This window comes from Acinonyx jubatus, chromosome C1, assembly GCF_027475565.1.
Source record: "Acinonyx jubatus isolate Ajub_Pintada_27869175 chromosome C1, VMU_Ajub_asm_v1.0, whole genome shotgun sequence".
NCBI lineage: Eukaryota > Metazoa > Chordata > Mammalia > Carnivora > Felidae > Acinonyx > Acinonyx jubatus.
In genome coordinates this window covers 184,287,344-184,307,287 of record NC_069381.1, presented here as the reverse complement: position 1 = coordinate 184,307,287, position 19,944 = coordinate 184,287,344, and the positions used below count along the sequence as shown (strand labels likewise).

At 38.9% G+C, this 19,944-nt stretch overlaps 2 protein-coding genes across 5 annotated transcripts in view; one reads left to right on the top strand and one right to left on the bottom strand.

The window, feature by feature from the left end:
- Positions 1–1,831, bottom strand: part of STRADB (STE20 related adaptor beta) — a 32,665-nt gene extending 30,834 nt beyond the window's left edge. Inside the window, exon 1 of one of the 2 annotated variants that reach the window (XM_027053507.2) lies at positions 1,585–1,831. The gene's annotated coding sequence lies outside the window, so the exon portion shown is untranslated. Of the gene's footprint in view, positions 1–124; positions 1,551–1,584 lie in introns of those variants that run through there. The other variant, XM_053215561.1, reaches the window with a different exon arrangement.
- A 179-nt stretch (positions 1,832–2,010) lies between these two features.
- Positions 2,011–19,944, top strand: part of TRAK2 (trafficking kinesin protein 2) — a 65,373-nt gene continuing 47,439 nt past the window's right edge. For 2 of the 3 annotated variants that reach the window (XM_027053462.2, XM_053215560.1), the window contains exons 1-2: positions 2,068–2,209; positions 3,236–3,348. The gene's annotated coding sequence lies outside the window, so the exon portion shown is untranslated. Of the gene's footprint in view, positions 2,210–3,235; positions 3,349–19,944 lie in introns of all 3 variants that reach the window. The other variant, XM_027053464.2, reaches the window with a different exon arrangement.

The following is a 19,944-nucleotide window of genomic DNA, read 5'->3' as shown; positions in this document are numbered from 1 at the left end:
TTAAGGAAACATCCAAATAAATGAAGAAACCATACATATGTAGAAAGTCATTACACTGTTACTCTGAAACAGACAAGTATTCATTCCACAAGTGTTTAATGAATGGCTGCCATGGGTCAGGCACTGGGGACAAGGGCAGACAAGGTCCTGACCACTTGCAGTTTACATTCCCACTAGCAGGAAGATTAAGGATGTCGTGATTAACTGAATTTTCTGGTTATCAGGATTTTGTTTCTTGCTTTTTCCACTTCATGTCAGTAAGTTCTAAATAATAAAAAAAATTTTAAATCCATTACATTATCTATATTTCAGAAAAACACAGAAGAAACTGACACAATCTAAGAGAACAGTTAGTACTAAAGGAGTTGCCCTTTGGGGTGGTTTAATCTCACTGGCTTCTGCTTTAGATATGCAGACGATTAAGAGATAATTTTACAAGACATTTTGAGGTCAAGGCAGCAGCTGCACCTAGTAAAGGGGAGTGGGGAATAGATTTGCTGTCATAATTTTCCCCTGCATGCTCTTTCACTAGATATGAATATAAATCCTTCTTAAAGAAATACTTGAGACCTGTATTTCCAAATGTATTACAAGTACATCAATGTGGTCCCTTGCATTTGTATCTAACAAGCTAATCAGGGGAACGTTTTATAAGTAATTTAAACCTGCTCCATTATAAAATCACTTGAAGGCTTTCATATCAAAGGTTAACAATTTGTTAGAATCATAGGTCACATTTATTTACAGAACTTGGATTTTGAGTTAATTTAGGCATCCAACAGAGGCCATTGTTACAGGGGATGCAAAAAAAAAAAAAAACACCAGATTTAACTCTGAGCCTTAAAATTACTGTAATTTTCAGAGGGATCTTGAGAACCCATAAAATCTTAAAAATTATAGCGACGCACACACAACTCTGTAAAATTTTCCAAACTTAGTATCGTGACTCATGCTTTCAAAAAATATTTACTGAGCGCCTACTGTGCGCCAGACAGACTCTGTACCAGGGAGACGCTGTGTCACAAATCCTGACCAAGTTTTGAGGAAAAAGGTATTTGACACAACCGACGAGGGAAAAATACAACGTTGGATTTAAATTCTGAGACCCAAACGAAGCTTGAGCATTTAATTTTCCAAGAGGTTCCTTCCGAGTCCTGCTTTGGGGGATCTTGACAGAGAACTCGTAGAAGGTGGTGCACAAACCCGGGCCAAAGGCTGTCTACAGTTTGGAAACTCCTCCAGGCTCCTGAGCGCGGCCAAAGGTGAGAGGCGGGGGCGGGGGCGGAGGTTGGAAGACTGCACTTCGCGCAGCTCGCGCAGTGCGCACCTGGCGCGGCCAAATCCGGCAAGCACCGCCTACCCCACACGCAGGTGCCTCCGCCCGCGGGCGGCCGGGGGCTCACGGGCCGCTCGTGCAAGCCGGATCCAGCCACGGCTCCGCCGGCTGCCCGGGCTTCGATTCGAAGCGGGGCGGCGAGTTCTAGCCTCCGGCTTCCCAAGGCGTGCGCGGACCAAGCCGCGCTCCCTCACGTCCCCGACCGGGCCTTACACCCTCCCCTCCCCGGCCCAGCCTCCCCTTATTACCCTGGCGGCGACCACAACCAGCGATTCTCCTCAGGCGGCCAGCGGTGCGAGGCCTGCTGGCCCCGGGAGCCCAGCTGGCCGAGGGGCACGGCGAGCGCACAAGACCCGCTCCCAGCGCGGGCGGCGGGGCGCAGCAAGGCGGCGCGACCCGGACTGGGGCTGCGGGCCTGGAACTCTGCCCCAGTCCCCGGCAGTCCGCCCGGACTGGACTCGCCCCAGGGTCGCGGCCCCGCCTCCCGCCCCAGGGCTGGGCAGCCAGGGGGCGGGGTCTTGTAGCTTGAGGGCGGGGCCGAAGCGCAACAACTTGGAAGGGTGCAGGGGCGGGCGGACACGAAACCACAATTCCCGACAGGTCGTGCGCTGGGGCCGTGGAGGCTGCTGGGAGAATGGGTCTCCTTCGCTCTTCCCCAATTGTGTGGGGCAGTTAGGGACCCGGGCGTCGCTGCAAAACCGAAGTCGCCGAGTGATGATGTTGTGAAGTCGCTCGCCTGTCTCTGCCACGCCCGGGCGGTTACTGGCAGCGGCGGCCGCTTCGGCTGCAGCTCTCAGGCTGCTACCGGTTTAGATCCTTTCCCTGAGGGAGCGCGGGCGGAGGACGGAGGACGGAGGACGTCGGGGCATTCCTGTGAGTAACATTCCCGCGCATGACTCGAACTTGCCCTTGCCAACTTCCCCTGAAAACGCAGGAGCCTCCCAGCCCCGAGCTCCTCTCGGTCCTCTGAGGTCACGCGCGGACAGAACAGGAGGCTGGATATCGGAGGCCTGGGTCTTCACCGGGTCCCCGCCCCGCGGTGGGAAGTGGTTTGTTTCCTAAGTGTGGGTACGAAGTGATGGGTGCTGGGCTCTGGTCTCTGGGTTCACCCCAGCTGCACCTCTTGAGGATTGGCAGCATCTATCATTCTCTGTCAGAGAGCATCCAGCTGGAGCCCCATCCCTGAGTGATGAGCGGCTTTAGTGCCTGGACGTCAAACCTTAAGCCTCGGTCACCATCTGTGATGTGAGCGAAAGGAGAGGATATTGCAAAGAGCTCTTTTCTGTGTTGATTTGGGCTTTTCTTGAGATTGATTTTGAGCCAGATACCACATATCTTTGAAAAGAAATGGTTAACTTTAGTTTCAAGCATAGATAATAGATATTGGCAGATGTCGTTTTTAGTACCAGCATAATCTAAACAGTTAAAAGAGTTCTGGGTCATAATAATAATAGTGATCTCAGTTGCCCACGAACCTTTTATTAAAACCTGCAGTTTCTACGCCGGGGTGGGGGGGGGGGGGGAAGCAGTAACTTTTCACTGGAAATTCACCAAGCTAGAATGGATCATAGGAATAAAATGATATGGACTCTTCCAGTTTTTTTTAAAAAATAGGTATTTCAGCAAAAATTGTCCTGACCTTCAAATCTTTGCCATAGAATTGGAAGTCTGAGTTACAGTGATCTCCAAATAGCCTGTTAATAGCCTTGACGTGACACCTCAGAACAAACAGAACAAATTGTGAAGGACATTTGGTGGTGAGAAAGGGCAGGGATAAAGACACTTTATCATCTCAGCAGTTTTTCCAGCTTTCTATTCTTAAAATTAATGTTCAACAAGTCTCAGGCATTCAGCAATCACATGTATGAAAGACAGTGTTGTTTTTTTTTTTTTTTACAGATTTTTATTCATTGTTGAAGGAGCCATAAAAAAGAACAAACATTTGAGTATAGTTGACCCTTGAACAACATGGAGGATAGGAGTGCCTATCCCCTGCACAGTCAGAAATCCAGGTATAACTTTTGACTCCCCGAAAACCTAATTACTAACAGCCTGTTGACCAGAACATAACATAAACAGTTGATTAGCATGTTTTGTGTTATATGTATTACATGCTGTATTCTTACAATAAAGTAAGCTAGAAAAAAGAAAACGTTGGGGCGCCTGGGTTGCCCAGTTGGTTGAGCATCCGGCTCAAGTCATGCTCTCATGGTTAATGGGTTAGACCCCAAGTTGGGTTCTGTGCTGACAGCTCAGAGCCTGGAGCCTGCTTCAGATTCCGTGTCTCCCTCTCTCTGCCCCTCCTCCGCCTGCGCGCTTGCACTCCCTCTCTCTCTCTCTCTCTCTCTCTCTCTCTCTCAAATATAAACATTAAAAAGCAAAAAGAAAATGTTTTTAAAAATCACAAGGAAAAGAAAATATGTTTACTGTGCTGTATTAAAAAAAAAAATCTGTATATAAGTGGACCCTTGCAGTTAAAACCTGTATTTGAGGCAGCTGTCCTGTCAATCAGCCAGGCACACCAGTCATAAGTTCTACATACATTCACTCACTTAATCTATAATAACCTTATTGTGCTACTCTGAGGCTCAAAGATTTTGCTTATGTAACAAGTGAAGATTCAAACCTGAATCTGCCTTGCTTCAAAGTTACAGGTCAGGTAAGTTGTACCTATTTCAGAAATTACTCGCCTTAAAGGTTGGATGATTAAAAACTATTTTCCAGCATTATTTCCTAATACTGGTTCCTTACATACCTGGAATATCTAGAATAGGTTCTGAACCCCTGCTTTACTAGTTTTGAACAAAGTGTTCTCTCTGTTTACCATTCCTGTCCCCCGAAGAGCTGTTCACTAAGACCCTAAAAGCCCATTCCAAATCCAGCGCAGTTTACTTGTGTAAGGCATGATAGGACTGGATTTTCATCTCAGAGGTTCTTTCCAGTTCAAAGGTTTAGTGATTCTACATTTGAAAATATGAGCCAGAGCGTTATTTTGTACTGAAAATCATCGTTAACATCAGTAGCCACAAAGAATAGAAAAACTAGTTTCCTAAAAATTTCACATCAATACCAAAAATGTTAAACACCAATATAAGAAATGAAACAGATAGTAATATGTATTTTTTTGATTATTTTGAGCTCTTTATATCATCTGTACCAGTTTTCTACCCTCTTTAGTTACCATCCTCTTGAGTTAAGAAATCTGAGGCATTAAAATAATACATTTAAAATGACTTAGTGAATGAAGGGACTAAATTATTCATGGTTTCCAGTCATGTTTTTTCAGATCTGCAGTGCTCATGTAATAATAGGAAACATTTTTATAATACTGTGTGTTAGATATCGGTCAACATTTTACCTCTATTATCCTCACAATAGCATTATGCGGTGTTCTTGTAGATAGGCAATTGAAGCAGAGGATAAGTTAACATACCCAAGGTCATTCATCTACTAAGTGATAGAACTGGATATCAAACCAGGCATGCTCAGAAATCTTTAACATTTACTGAGCACCTTCTGTGAACCAACCCCACAACTGGGTGTTTTTATTATAATTAGATCATTTATCTGTACAACTACCTTAGATAGAATGTAAGTTCAGCATTTAGTGACTTGCCCAAAGATATAAGAATAAATGGTTCAGTTGAGATTTGAACCCACTCTTGCCTTTCTTCGAAGTCCTTATTCTTTCTTCTACTTTCCCTCAATAATCTAATCTTTATTAAATATCTTCAATGGGCCAGACACTGTGCTAGGGATTTAGCCCCTGCTCTTAATAAACACAGTCTGAAGAGGGAAAGACAAAATTGTGATAGTGTATTAATAGGATAGCAGTATACAGAAGGCAACATGCAGAGGTCCTATAGGAACAGAGAGAAAGGGAGTGAAATCTACCTGGGGTGGGAAGGCTTGGGCCAGTCTTGGAAAAACAAATGGGAATAAGCCTGGACACAGAAAAGGAGAAGGGGTTGTTGTGGGCTGAATGGTGCCCCACAAAATTTATATGTTAAAGTCTTAACCTCCAAAACCTCAGAATGTGACTGTATTTGGAGATAGGGCCTTTAAGGAGGTGATTGAGTTAAATGGAGCCTTTAGGGTGGGGTGGGTCGTATTTCATTCTGACTGGTGTCTATAAGAACTTTGGAAACAAAAAGAGACACCAAGGATGTGTGCACAGAGGAAAAAAAATTATATGAGAACACATTCACAAGGCAGGGATCTGCAAGTGTCAGGAGAAAGCAAGCCTGCCAATACTTTGATATTCGACTTCTAGCCTCCAGAACTGTGAGGAAATAAATTTCTCTCATTTAAGCTACCCGGTCTATGGTATTTTGTTATGGCAGTCCTAGCAAACTACTGCAGGGATGTTCTAGCAAAAGGAATGACATACAAAAAGCCTTTGAGGTGTGCCAGGTGATTAGATTTCATGGTAAGAAGTGTTGAGAGATGAAGCTGGAGATTAGGCTGGGGCCATATTAAGACGATTTTGTATGAAATGCTAAGGAGCTGAACTTTATCCTAAGGAGGATGGAATGGAGAGGGTTTGTAGCAGAGGAAAAACATTAGATCTGCATTTTAGAAAGACTACTCTGAACTTTGTGGAGGATGGATTAAAGAGGATAAGACTGGAAGCAAGGAGATCAATTAGGTGGAAGCTGAACTAAATATTTTCTTGCAGTATTGAAGTGTCAAACTAAGGCAGAACTATTGTTAAGGAAGATTTTAAAGGCCACAGCTAACCCTTAGGGCAAACATGGGAGGATTTAGGAAGAATTTGTATCTAGAGACCAGCTTTACTTTTGACATTTTGCTTTCCGTAAATAAATAAAACTTTATACCACAGAATGTTCAGTATTTGCCCACTGCATTTAATAGACAGCTTTATGGGGCTTACACTGTTTTAAGCCAACTCCTCTGATGACCTTATAAAATATCTACCATTATTATCTCCGTTTTATACGTAAAGATATTGAAGCACAAAAGAGTAACTTACCCATCATCACATAGCAAATGTTAGAATCAAACTCAGCCTGTCCTCACAGTCTGTGCTCCTAGCCATTATACTACATGTTACCATATGTTATTTATCAAGATCTTCAAGTACCTATGAAAGGAGGGAGTAATAAAAAAAATAAATTGCGTTATGTGTGCTATAGGAAGTATATAGTTTATCAGAGGAGATAAGGAATAATTATATGGTTAAAATGTTTTAGAGAAAAGTGGAGAGTATTCAGAAGTAATCTTATTTCAAGTTGAGGCTTCTGGGAAAACTGGCACTGGGAAAAAGTGGCATTTGAACTGGGGTATGAAGAATGGCTAGACTTTGAATATGTACAAGGAGAAGAGATATTAAAGGTAGAAGAAATTGCATGAACAAAGTTACAGGATTGAGGGTTTCTTGGTGTGTCTAGGGAGCTGGTAAAGAGAATCCTTTGTTTTGTCTGGGCTATATTATGTTGGTGGAGAATCCAGTTTGGGGATTGGGGGGACACCAACTGCCTGGGAAGGAGAGCTCTTAGGGAATGAAGGGCAATGAAAATTGTGAGGTTTGAAGTCAAATGATTGAGGTATATGCTAGATGTAATTATTTTTTAGGAGAGGATAAAGCTCATCTAGTCCCAACTCATAAGTTAAATCCTGTCTTCAGTGTCTCACAAATCCCTCTTACTGTTCCCATTCACCTCATTTATGCCTTTATTACAATAATCCAGGCATAATTTGATAACATTTAAAATGATTTTTATCTCAAATTTTTCTATCCTTGAAATTTATTCTGTATTCTGATTCCAGATTTATTTCTGAAATGTCATTTTTTTTTTTAAGATTTTATTTTTCGGTAATCTCTACACCCAGCATGGGGCTCGAAATCACAACTCTGAGATCAAGAGTTGCATGCTGTACCGACTGAGCCAACCAAGCACCCCTCAGTCGTCACTTTCATTTAGAAACTTGTTCCTTATAGGATCAAGTTCAGACTTCTTAATCTGAACTTGCCAAATTTAAGGTTCCAAGTACTGTCCCCATAATCAGTCTTACTTAAATTGGTCTATACACTGCTGCCCAACTGGCTCCGTCTTCTGTTTGCTTTGGGGCTTCTTCTTTTTTTTTTTTTTTCTTTGTCTTTTACCTACTGGACACTCCCCTTCTCACTGTTCAAATCCTTTCATCTTTGAGGAACCTACTTAAATCTTACTCCTGTGTGAAACCAGAACACTTCAGCCAAAAAGACCTTTCCTCCCACTGACTCATATGTAGAACAGTTCTGTTCTAATACTCATTAGATATTTATTATCTGGTGGTGTTATCTTCTTTTCTTAGCTATCTTAGATCATGAAATCTTAGATTTAATCTAGATCATGGAGCTCATTAGAGCTCTCCCTGATAGATCTTAGATTTCTTTAGATCTTTAAACTCCCTTAGGTCAGAGGCTGTCATATACCACTTTTTTTCTCTTGTCTTTTAGTTGAAAACTGTCCAATAAGCAGCTGATTGACCAGTTGTTAGTTCAGGTCATTTTACTGAAATTTCTTCTATAACTAGCTTCTTAATATGTAATGTTCCTGGCTTTGTTACTGATTCATATAACCTTGGGATATCCTGTTTAAACACCCTGGATTATGATTTATTTATGCTAGAAAATGAGCATACAAAGTTAACTCGTGGTATAGAAGTGGAACTAATTCATGTTGTAAGGATCATTGAGGTCTTTGAAGCTTATCCATGTCTATATCCATTAGCGTTTGCCAAACTTCAAGTTCTTTCTCTTTAGAAAGCTTTCTGACAATAAGGAAGGAATAGTTAAGGGTCTAATTTAAGAGTGTTACACTATGTGTGTAAGAAAAAAATTGATATGTGTGTTCATGGTGAAAGAATTCACCCACTAGTTCAGTTAATAGTTCATTTCAACTACAAATTAGTATTGAGTTGCTTAAGCTCCTACCATTATCTACTCATTCTGATCATCAAGAGAGAAGAACGGGAGAAGGTAGCCCCTCCCCCTTCCTTCCTGGAAGACTACTTCCTGAAAGTAAATTGTAATATATGTTGTGAAAGAAACAAATTAGATGCTGAATTAGAAAATAAAGATGGCAGGGGAGGCTGGCTACTTTAGATGAGGTAGACTGGCAACTTCTCCCTGAGGATGATTTTTCTGGAAGAGTGAGAAGTAGTTACCATATAAACAATAAGAGGAAAGGGTATTACAGGTACAGTGAACAGTTACAAAGGCCCAGAGATAGGAGAGAATGTGATGAGGAAATAAAAAAAAAAAAAAATGACAAGGTTGTGTCTCTGTGGCTGAGTATAAGCAAGGAGAGTGGTGCAAGATGAGTGAAGAGAAGTAGTCAGGGGGCCAGACTAGGCCAGACCCTGTAGACTGTGATTTGATGTATGGATCTTATCCTAGGTTTTGTTTTTTTTTAAAGGAGTTTAGGGTGGTTTTGTTTTTTTTTTTTTTTTTTTTTTTTTTTTTTTTTAATGTTTATTTATATTTGAGACAGAGACAGAATCCAAAGCAAGGTCCAGGCTCTGAGCTGTCAGCACAGGGCTCGAACCCACAAGCCGTGAGATCATGACCTGGGCTAAAGTCAGATGCTTAACTGACTGAGCCACCCAGGCACCCCAAAGGAGTTTAGTTTTTAACACATTTTTCTTGTTGCCTTACAGAGACAAAGAGCAAGAAGTTGAGCATGGAGTCCTGTTATAAGAGGCTGGTTCATAGACTAAGAGCTAATGATGGGTAGAATTAGGATGACAGAAGAGGGGATGAAGAAAAGTGGGCAAATTTGAGGCATATATTGGTATTAGACTGTATAGGATTTGGTAATGGATTGGATGTGGAAGATGAGAGAAAGAAGGCATCTACTACTGTTCAGTGGATCAATTCAAGGAAATATAATCAGCCTGTGAGAAATTTGAGTGGAGCTGAGGAAGTCTAGTCTGAAGAGCCAGATTTGGAGTTATTAACACTGCAGAGGTAGTCGTTGGTTTGCACAAAGGTAAATGAACAAGAGCAGCAATAAAGAATGCAGTCACATTTGGAACTTTGGGGAACACCAGCATTTAAGGATCAAGGGGAGGGAGCTGGGTGATCCAATGAAGGGATTTGAGAAAGTGCATTCATTTTAAGATGTAGACTTCAGGAAAGTCATAGGAAAGTTTAAGTAGGGAGTGGTCAACACTACTGAACAAGAGATACTAAGATAACAACTAAGAAATCATGACTGGATGGGTAAGCAGGGCCTATTGGTAACGGAAGAGAATGCAGTTTCAGGAAAAATCAGATTATAGTGGGGTTGAGGTGTGAATAAAAGATAAGGAAGAGAGTAAATACTCTTTGAAGAAACTTGACTGAGAACAGAGAGCAATAGCTAGAGGGGAACCCAGAGTCTTGAAGAAGAGAAATTTTAAATTTTAAATTTTATCTGTTTTTTTTTAAAGGTTTTGAGCAAAGTGGAAGGTTTTGAGCATGATAATTGACCAAGGAGGATGTTGCTATTGAATAGGGATAACTAGTGGAGCAAAGTTTAGAGAAGGCAGGAGTAGAGACTTTTAAGTAACATATGTTTCAATATTTTATACCTGGGTGAGCATATACATATGGTAGACAAATTGTAAGGTAATTGTAAAATAAGTTTCTCTCCCACTTCTGTCTTCCAGCCACCCAGTTCTTCTAAGAGAGTTGCTAATTTATACTCTGATTAACAAGTGTACAAGTGCATGATTGAGGTTATGCTTGTGTTTAATTCTCAGAGTTTGGAGAGAAATCTAGCTATAGATGATATAGATTTATTGGTGGCAGGAATAAAAGTAAGAAGGATGGAGAACAGATGGGTTCAGAGATGAATGTCAAAGATGTGGTATGGAGCTGTCTCAGAAAAGGACATTTAAGAGGATAATGGAGGGCATGCCTATGATGTGAGATCCATGGTTGATGACTAAATTTACAGCAGCCCCATTCCACGTGGTTTTGTGACTTTTCCAGGAGAACTTAACTACTTCTTTATATTTAAAATGCATGTCAACTTAGAAAAGACTTCTCAAAAATTCATCACTTAAGTAAATGCATGTTTGGTGTCCCAAGTGCCAAAGCTCTGCTTTCTACTCTTACTGCTTTCAGTCTAGGCATGTTGTGTCTGGTGCTTTGAGGTTATTCAGGCCAGTGATATAAATCAAAACAAAGACAAGTTTGTTGGTTAAGAAAGAGCATTCTCTGTCTGAAGGAAGAAAAGAAGAGATGGAGACTAGAAACCAACTAAACTGTCCCTAAGATGGTACTACTGTTTCTAAAGCACATAACAACTTAAAAATTTTTTTCTTTTCAATCATTTTTAGCTCTTTAGCTAGTACTAGGCTAAACCACTAACTTCCTTTGTTTTATTTTAGTCACAAATTCAAGACTACAAACAAGACTTAGATTAGCAGTTGTGCGTTTAAGAAGATATTTTATCATTTTCATTTGATGTGGGGCTTATTTTAAATGTATCCATAAACAGCTGCAAATGTTATTAGTGGAAAACATAATAAATCTAAGCAAGAAGCCAAAGATTCCATTTTAGCTTCCCTTGAAACTGACAACTAGTTCTTTTTCGTTATTACAAGAAAAGTGGGTACTGCATTATTGCTATAAAAATGATAAATCACCCTTTTAACAGCGAACTCTTATATAGAGGTGTTTTTTGTTGTTGTTTTGTTTTGTCTTGTTTTGTTTTTGAGAGAGAGGGAGGAGTAGGCGGAATGGCAGAGGAAGAGGGAGAGAGAGCATCTTAAGCAGGCTCCAAGCCCAGTGTGGAGCTGAAGCAGGGGCTGAATCACATGACACTGAGATCATGATCTGAGCTGAAATCAATAGTCTCTTAACCTACTGAGCCACCCAAGCACCCCTCATATAGAGTTTTTCATAAAGCAAATACAGTGTTTTCTTTCAAATGTTCAATCTTCGCTTAATTTTTCAAGGCAGTTCATTTAATTGACGTTGGACTGAAATGTATTAATCAGTTTTGTTCGTTAAATTACTTCTGTAATTCAGTGTGTTGGCATTTTTAATCTTTAAGCTTATAGCTAGGTATGTATTATGAGCCTACTATGTGTCTGTTGCTTGTAGCTTTGGGGCATACAAAAATAAAATACCGTCATTCAAAAAGCTCACAGTGTTATAGTGAGGAAGATAGTGAGCACATAGTCTGGTAACATCCAAGAAGAGCAGTCAATAAATACTGATTAAAGAGTAAAATAATAATTGGGGCACCTGGGTGGCTCAGTCGGTTGGACATCCAACTTTGGCTCAGGTCATGATCTCACAGTCCGTGAGTTCAAACCCCGCATTGGGCTCTGTGCTGACAGCTCAGCCTGCTTTGGATTCTGTGTCTCCCTCTCTCTCTGCTCCTTCCCTACTCATGCTCTGTTTCTCTCGTCTCAAAAATAAATAAAAGCATTAGAAAAAAATTTTTTTAAAAAAAGAGTAAAATAATCATGACAAATTTTAAGAATTCTTAAACCATTTTTTCCATGTTTGTAATCCACTATGTACTTCTCAATAGCAATTAACAGTAAAATTCTCACAAAAGAGAGAAGAACCTATATTTTTCTTGGGGTTCAATAAAGAAGGGACAGAGTGTATTCATAGCCAGCCTATAGAAAAGAAAAAAGGACACCAAGATGAGAAAAGCACTTGACAATAGTGCTAAAGGAAGAGAAGCAAGCCAACTAAATCCCAGTGCTGGAGGGATGAAAGAAAGAGGTAATTGAGGAGCTAGCCAAGGGCAGAAAAACAGGTCCTAGGGTTCAGTCTCAAGGAGACACTTTCTGGGTTCTCTGATAACCTGGTTGTCTGGTTTCTCAGCCAACAGCCAGTTAGAAAGCAGAGAGGCACCCTGCAATGGCAAAGTGTAATAGCCTCACAGTGAGGGGGAAAAGAAAATGAGAAGTGGACTTACAATCTCCAAAAAATTAGCATTTTCTGATGATTTATTGTAGGAAGAAAGAGCTTTTTAAAAGCTTATAATCCTGGAGGGTACAGCTGTAGTCATTATACTATAATATAGTGATTGCTAGACATAGTAATGACCCTGAGTCATCAAATTCTTTTTAGTCTGTTCTAAGGACTTTTTTCCCCCACTCCCATAGCAGTTGGACTTTCTCATTACCATGCCTTAACTTTAGGGGAAAAATATTTTACTACCAATGTTTTTAAAATAAGAAAGCTTGGGGAGAGGGTCATTATTAAAGGTTTTGTGGGTTTTGCCACAGTGTTGTCAAACTCCTCTCTAGGGACTTTGCAACTTCACTGTAACTGGTGGGCTTAATTGATAGAGCCCTGTCCATAGCTAACATCTCTTACTGAAACTCATGAGAAACCTTTATAGACTTTGTAAATTGTACTAAGAAAGCTCTCAGTTTTCAAATGCTCTGACAGTCTTAGGTTTCTCATGTAGTTTCGTTTTTGTCCCTACTACAGAAGGCAAGGATATAACTTGACTAGAGATTGAGTCATTCATTTCAATAAATATTTATTGAATGCCTGGCATATGCAAGATATCAAGATATAGGTAGACTTAATTTATTGGAATAAGGATTTATTTTGGTCTATATTCCACTAATTTTAGTGGAGTGGAGAAGGAGAATTTCTCAAACTACACATGCTCACTGTCCCCCACACTCCCAGTCTCTTGATAGTAGAGCTCAAGAGTTTGGATGACCCAGCTTTGGAAAACATAGTCTTGGGTTTGATTCTGACATTATCCTAGTTTGGGCAAGTTAATTAACCTCTAAGCTTCAGTTTTCTTGCTTATGAAATGGTGACAATAATAATGTTCGCATCTTGGGGTTCTGAGGATTAAAAGGGGTCATGTGCATAAAGCCTTTATTCCAATGCTTAGCACATAGTAAGTACTCCATCAGTATTATCTATTATTATTAGGAAAAACTGAATGTGGTTCAATATTGAGAATATATTTCTTTATCATGTGTTTCTCATTTGAAACACAGAAGGTTCTTGTGTCTTTATTATCAATTGTTTAACATTATCAGCTGATCTTAGAAAACTTTTATACTGCTAGTTTCACTTGTTGTTTTCTACAGCAAATTCATGAATTTAACATAGAAGTTGGTTTGTTTTCACTGTCAAAAGAAGATAGTATCTGCTCAGGAAAAGTCTCACAGGGCAGTGATGTCTCCTATTCAATTGTTGAAGTCTAGAAACTGAAGTTTTCTCAGTGTACTCTGAGTTGATAGATCTGGAGGAAAAGACACACTGAGCAAACTCACTCAAGAAGAATAAACAAGCCAGAATGTCTGCCATTAATGTACAGTAGAACTATCAAGTGAACTGTATGTTTTGGTTTACAAACTGTATTTTTCTCTTACAGGAAAATTTGTAGGAGAAGCCAGGTTAACACAAGTTTTGTGTTTTTGTGTGCTTTTAGACATGGAGGACATCTGAAGCATACGGAACAATCTGCTTAGGGAATGGGGAGGGGTGGGCTGAGTAGCAGTAGGCCACACTAGCTCACAGTAGAAGGGGCTGAGGCTGGAGGACTAGGTGGAAAGCTATTGCAGTAGCCAGAGAGAGAGAAGGGCTTGAACTAAGGCCATGGCAACAGGTTTGGAGAATAAGTAGACAGGGACAGGTGACTACATGAAAAGAAGGAATTGAAGAGAAGAAAGATGACTCTTAGATTTTTGGCTCTGCTGATCAGTTAAACTGATAATATTAACTAATTAGTAAAGCAGGAAAAAACAGGTTTCATGGGAGAAGGATATAAGTTCATTTTGGAATGTGATGAATTTATGGTATTGATTACAAGTTGATGTTTAGAGTTGTGGTTTAAAGTCCTATGCGAATTTGGGCTAAAGATAGAGACTTGGGAAGTAATTATAATATAATTAGAAATTAAGGCCTTTGAAGTAGATGAGATTCCTTAGGAGAGAAAGGAGAGGGGCTTGATAAAATCCTGAAGAACAGGGGCTACTAGCTATTAGTAAGGCATGTAGAGAAAGACGGTTCTGAAATCTTCTCAGCTGCCTACTTACTGTGCCTGTCAGGCTCAGAATCTCATTGTCTCCTGAGTGGCAGATAATAGCCATAGCTCAAAAAATTTACCTGAACTTCATTGGCAAACCAGAGTCATCCATTGCATGTCAGTTCTCCCTCAAAAGATAACCTTATTTTGAAGTCCTAGAGTTAATTGTGGCAACTGGTTTGGAAAACGATGACTAATATCTAAACTACAATGTAATTTGAACATCTCCTTGCTTAGCAGAATTACATTACTGAAAAAGTTATATGTCTTAGATATGTAGAATTCTAGAAATCATTCTAGAAATAGATATGTTTATAAATATGTTTATAATATTCTGTTCTGACCACTCCCATTTTAAGTTACACCCTGTTCCTGGTCATATAAGATTGCATGTCCTGGTGCCACTGATTACTTTGTTGATCTGAAGAACTGTAGTACCTACAGTTTTTTCTTTTGGCATCTTTTGGAAACGGCTACCTTATTATAAGTTTAAAATAACTGAAGGATTTAGGATCATCTTAAGTCACCAAGAGCAAGTTTACATTTGATTGTTAGAGGAGACAAAGAGAAATGAAGACACAGGTTTCTACCTCTTATTGAATTAATTCTGTTTTTTAAAATTTGTATTTACCTTACTGCTAGCTAAAGTGGTGTTTAAGGGGTCTTCTTAGCTATTTTATTTGAAGATAAGTCCTGAAGAGCAGATTATACAATAATACTCTTAAGTCTGCCAGCATGATTACATCTGTTCAGTTCATTTCTTAATCTTCTGTGAACTGTTTGTAGGTTTTCAGATGATGATATCTCTTGATTTAATCTACAGCTTAAATATTGCCAATCAACATTGAAAGAATATACTTTCTGATTTGTTGGGTAAGGATGTATTTGGTTCTAGAAATATAGTATATATACTTTTGTGGTATAGTACCAATGGAATCTGGAAGCTGTTGTATAAAATGTCTCTGCTCGAGGTGTTTCCCCCATTTTTGGTTAAGAGAACAGAAATCCCAAATTCTATGCCATTTACTCTGCATTACTCATTTTTGAATCAAAAATCATGATTTGAATCATGATTTGAATCAAAAGGACACAAATTTCTGTTAAAAAAAAGACTTTAAAATATTATAGCTATGATGATTTTATTAAAATCCCAGAATATAAATTCTTGACACCAACTGCTTTTGTGAATAAATATTTTATTGTATTGTATTGTATTGTATTGTATTGTATTGTATTTATTATTTTGGGGGGCTATAAAAGTTTATTTCAGGAACATGTATTTTCTTTTTTTCTTTTTAAAATGTTTATTTAAATTCTAGTTAGCTAACATACAGTGCAATATTGGTTTCAGGAGTAAAATTCAGTGATTCATCACTTACATACAACACCCAGTGCTCATCATACCAAGTGCCCTCCTTAATATCCATCACCCATCTTGCCATCCCCTACCCACCCTGCTCCATCAACCTTCAGTTTGTTCTCTGTCTTTAAGAGTCTCTCATGGTTTCTTTCCCTCTCTGTTTTTATCTCCCCTCCCATGTGTTCATCTGTTTTGTTTCTTAAATTCCACACATGAATAAAATTATGGTATTTGCCTCTCTGACTATAGCATAATACTCTCTAGCTCCATCCACATTGTTGCAAATGGCAAGGTTTCATTTTTTTTGATGTTTGAGTAATGTTCCATTACACACACACACACACACACACACCCACACACACACACACACCACCTCTTCTTTAGCCATTCATCATTCGATGGACATTTGAACTGTCTCCATAGCTTGGCCATTGTTGATTATGCTGCTGTAAACATCAGGGTTCATGTACCCCTTTGAATCTGTATTTTTGTATCCTTTGGGTAAATACCTAGTGTAATTGCTGGATCCTAGGGTAGTTCTATTTTTAACTTTTTGAGGACCCTCCATACTGTTCACCAGAGTAGCTGCACCAGTTTAGATTCCCACCAGGAGTGTAAGAGGGTTCCCTTTTCTCCGCATCCTTGCAAACCCCTGTTGTTTCTTGGGTTGTGAACAAATATTTTAATGTATCTATAACCCAAATGTCAGCTGAGTGTCCAGACAGACCCTTTAAAAGCTAAATAGTTGTCTTGAACCTTCAATTTCATGTTATGGGGAAGCAAAACCCTCCCTAAGATATCTGCAAATTCCTGGTGTTCTTGTGGCCTCTGAGCTACTGCCATCTGGCTTCTGTCTCCCTCTCCAGAGGAAGAAAAAACAGTTATTTCCCTAATCTTATGTAGAGCATCTTAGCCTTTCTTTTGATGCTGCAAGGCCTCACCTTCCACAAGTGGCTTTTCCATGTATTTTTCCCAAACAAAAGCCATTTGTTTCCTAAGAGGAGCTCTGCTATCATATGGTAAGATGATGAAATGTGTACCTTATTAGGTGTAATGTGATAATATTAACCCTTCTAGTAAATCTTATGTTCTCCATTTATGAAACTTTTAAATATTTATTTTTTTAAATACAAGTTTATTTTTGAGACAGAGAGAGAGAGAGCAAACAGGGGAGGGGCAGAGAGAGGGAGAGAATCCCAAGCAGGCTCTACACTGTCAGTGCAGAGCCTGATGCAGGGCCCAATCCCATGAACCACGAGATCATGACCTGAGCTGAAATTGTGAGTCAGACACTTAACCAATGGAGCCACCCAGGGGTCCCAAACTTTTAAATATTTAACTAATTCATACTAAACTCAGTCTCCACACCTTAGAAATTATAAGAAAACCCTGTCTTGAAAAAGCTTTTGCAATATTGGAATTGGATATATTGTCTAACATTGTGTAGCTCTTTGCCAGATCAGACAGAGAAAATAGTGCTCTCTTGAAAGGACATAGGATTTCAGATAGAGTTTGAAGAGACATGATTATAATTATATGAGAAGTAGTCTGCCTTCTGAAAGAACAGTAGGGCTTCCTTGGGTTTTAAATTTTTTCCCTTTTATCTCCTACCTTGCTCCAAGTTTCCCTCACTTTCTAACCCACAGGCAAGCATTTTAATGTGTCTATAAGTTTAATGCAGAAAAAAAATTAATTTATTGTGTACATGTCATTATGGTATATCTCTAATTTTGTTTATAGCCATTTGTTTGAATGGCTGTACTCCCACCGTGCATTCCCACCATGAGCATTTTATTCAGGGAAATTTTTATAAGAGTTTCCCTAACACTAGTAGTTAGTAACAAGAAAGGATTACCTTAGGTAAGAGTAATTGTTAGAACTCCTGAATTATTGCTAGGTGGCAGTTCCAGGTGAGATATATAGCCATGCTTTTTATAAGAGCATGTACTTTTTGAGAATAGAGCTGTCAACAATGTGGAAGGGTAGGAATTGATCTGAATTCTGTATCTTCTGCATCCAGATGACCAGGTATCATGAAATGGTATTGTTTGTATTTTATAATTCTACCTCCCCATCAATTTAACTTCTAAATTATATTTAACATATAAATAATTCTTAGTGTGTATCAAGTACAATATAACATTGGATTGTGAGTAACTTGTTCTACCAATGTTCCATAAGACTAGCAAACATTTCTAATAAATTTTAACTTGATAAACAAGCAATGTCTTGCAATATGAGAAGTATGTGATGCTGAACATCACATGATCATAACTGAACCAATGGTTCTTGAAATTCACTTTGATTTTTGAGTGCTTTGGATTACAAGCATGTTTCTGGAACCAATTATGCTTGCAAACCTAAGTTTGTTAACATATGCTTTAATAAATATTAACTCATTTAATCCACATAACAACTCAATAAGATAGGTACTGTTATTGTCCCAGTTTTATAAATGAGGAAACTGAGGCATAGAGGAATTATCTAAGTATAGATTCAGTTTTAATAAAAATCTGTAAAAATAAATGGGTTATGTAGTATATGTTATTTCATAGTCCGTTACAAATATAAAGGTGCTGTTTAACTTTTGAATACCAACGTATGTAATTCATCCTAAGGCCAATAGGAAAGGGAAACACGTCTACTAACATGTTTAATATTATACTTCTCAGAATTTGAAAATAATATCTGACAATAGCAATAACTTTTATTAGATGCCATAGTTGGTACTCCAGCACATTGGATGTGTGAATTTTCCAGATGGGTAAACTTTAATTATTTAAGCATCATAAAATATTCTCTTTTAATGCTTTCTTTTAAATCCTGTTTTTATGACTTGTTAAAGAGTATGTTTGGAAGCATGATTTAACATTTTCCTCATGATTGGTTTCATATTTTGATAACTGTCATTGTACTTTGGTGAGCTATTATGATTAGCTATGAGGATGAGGATATAGATGTGAAATATGAAACAAAATGGCTCTGATAATGACTAGACCTTGCTTTCTTGAAAAAGCCCCTACTATTTTTTTGCTTTTGGATCATTTGCCTAACTTTATAAAAGGTAAAGTATGCAGTGTGCAACCACAGTTGTATAGTGTGGCTGCTCTTCTGTAAAATTGATCATTGACTCACAAGTGGTTCCTTGTCTAGGAAACCTTCAGTGTTGCTGTGGTGGTTTTAGCTCTTAGTGATTTAAAGACCTTGATGAATCACAGATACTTATGAGCAGTTACCCATTCACTATTTACTATTCACTATTCACTATTTGTTGAGGAAAGTACAGAGAAATAGTATTCCTTTCCACTTCAGTAGTTTGGGCTAGCTTACTTCAAAGAATATAAATTCATTATCTTTTGCAAACAAGATATCAGGCTCAAGTTTCCTTCAGACCTTTAATATTTGGCTTGAAATGAAATGCCAAGCATGAGTAACATCTCAAATTACATGTCTAAATGTACAGGACAGAAAACCCTGTTCTTGCATGGTAGATTTACTTTCTTCTACATTTTTTAAACACAAACTCATCTGTTTAAAATGTATAATTCAAGAACTTTCTGGCTAGAGACAGAGTATGCCCCAGAGCAGATTCAGTTCTGCTGATCACCAACAGATGGTCATTTCAACTCAGCCATTATTATTTTTAGCATGTTTGTTTTATATAGATACTTTTGAGGTATCTCAAAAGTAGATACAAACTCCATTTTGTCCCTAAAAGCAGTGCTAGTGGTAGATTGATGGACACAAAAGTAGAAATGGTGTAAAAAAAATTGAAAGTGCAAAAATTACACATATTAAACATATGATTAGACAATAAGAATGATTCTGAAAGACAATTCCATGAAAAAAGATGGGCCTGTGCTATTGACAGCAAAAGGTGAAGAAATGTGAATGTTTGAAATGGTTTTGCATTAGAAAAAAAAATTTTTTTTGAAATGGGGTGCCTGGGTGGCTCAGTCAGTTAAGCATCTGACTTCAGCTCAGGTCATGACCCCATGGTTTGTGGGTTCAAGCCCTGCATCGGGCTCTGTGCTGACAGCTCAGAGCCTGGAGCCTGCTTTGGATTCTGTGTCTCCCTCTCTCTCTGCCCCTCCCCTGCTCATGCTCTGTCTCTCTCTCTCTCTCTCTCTCTTAAAAATAAACATTAAAAAAAATTAGAAATTGTTTTGGCAGAGGATGATTGCTAAAGTGGGATGCCTTTTTAGTTATTTATTCAAAGATTAATTCAT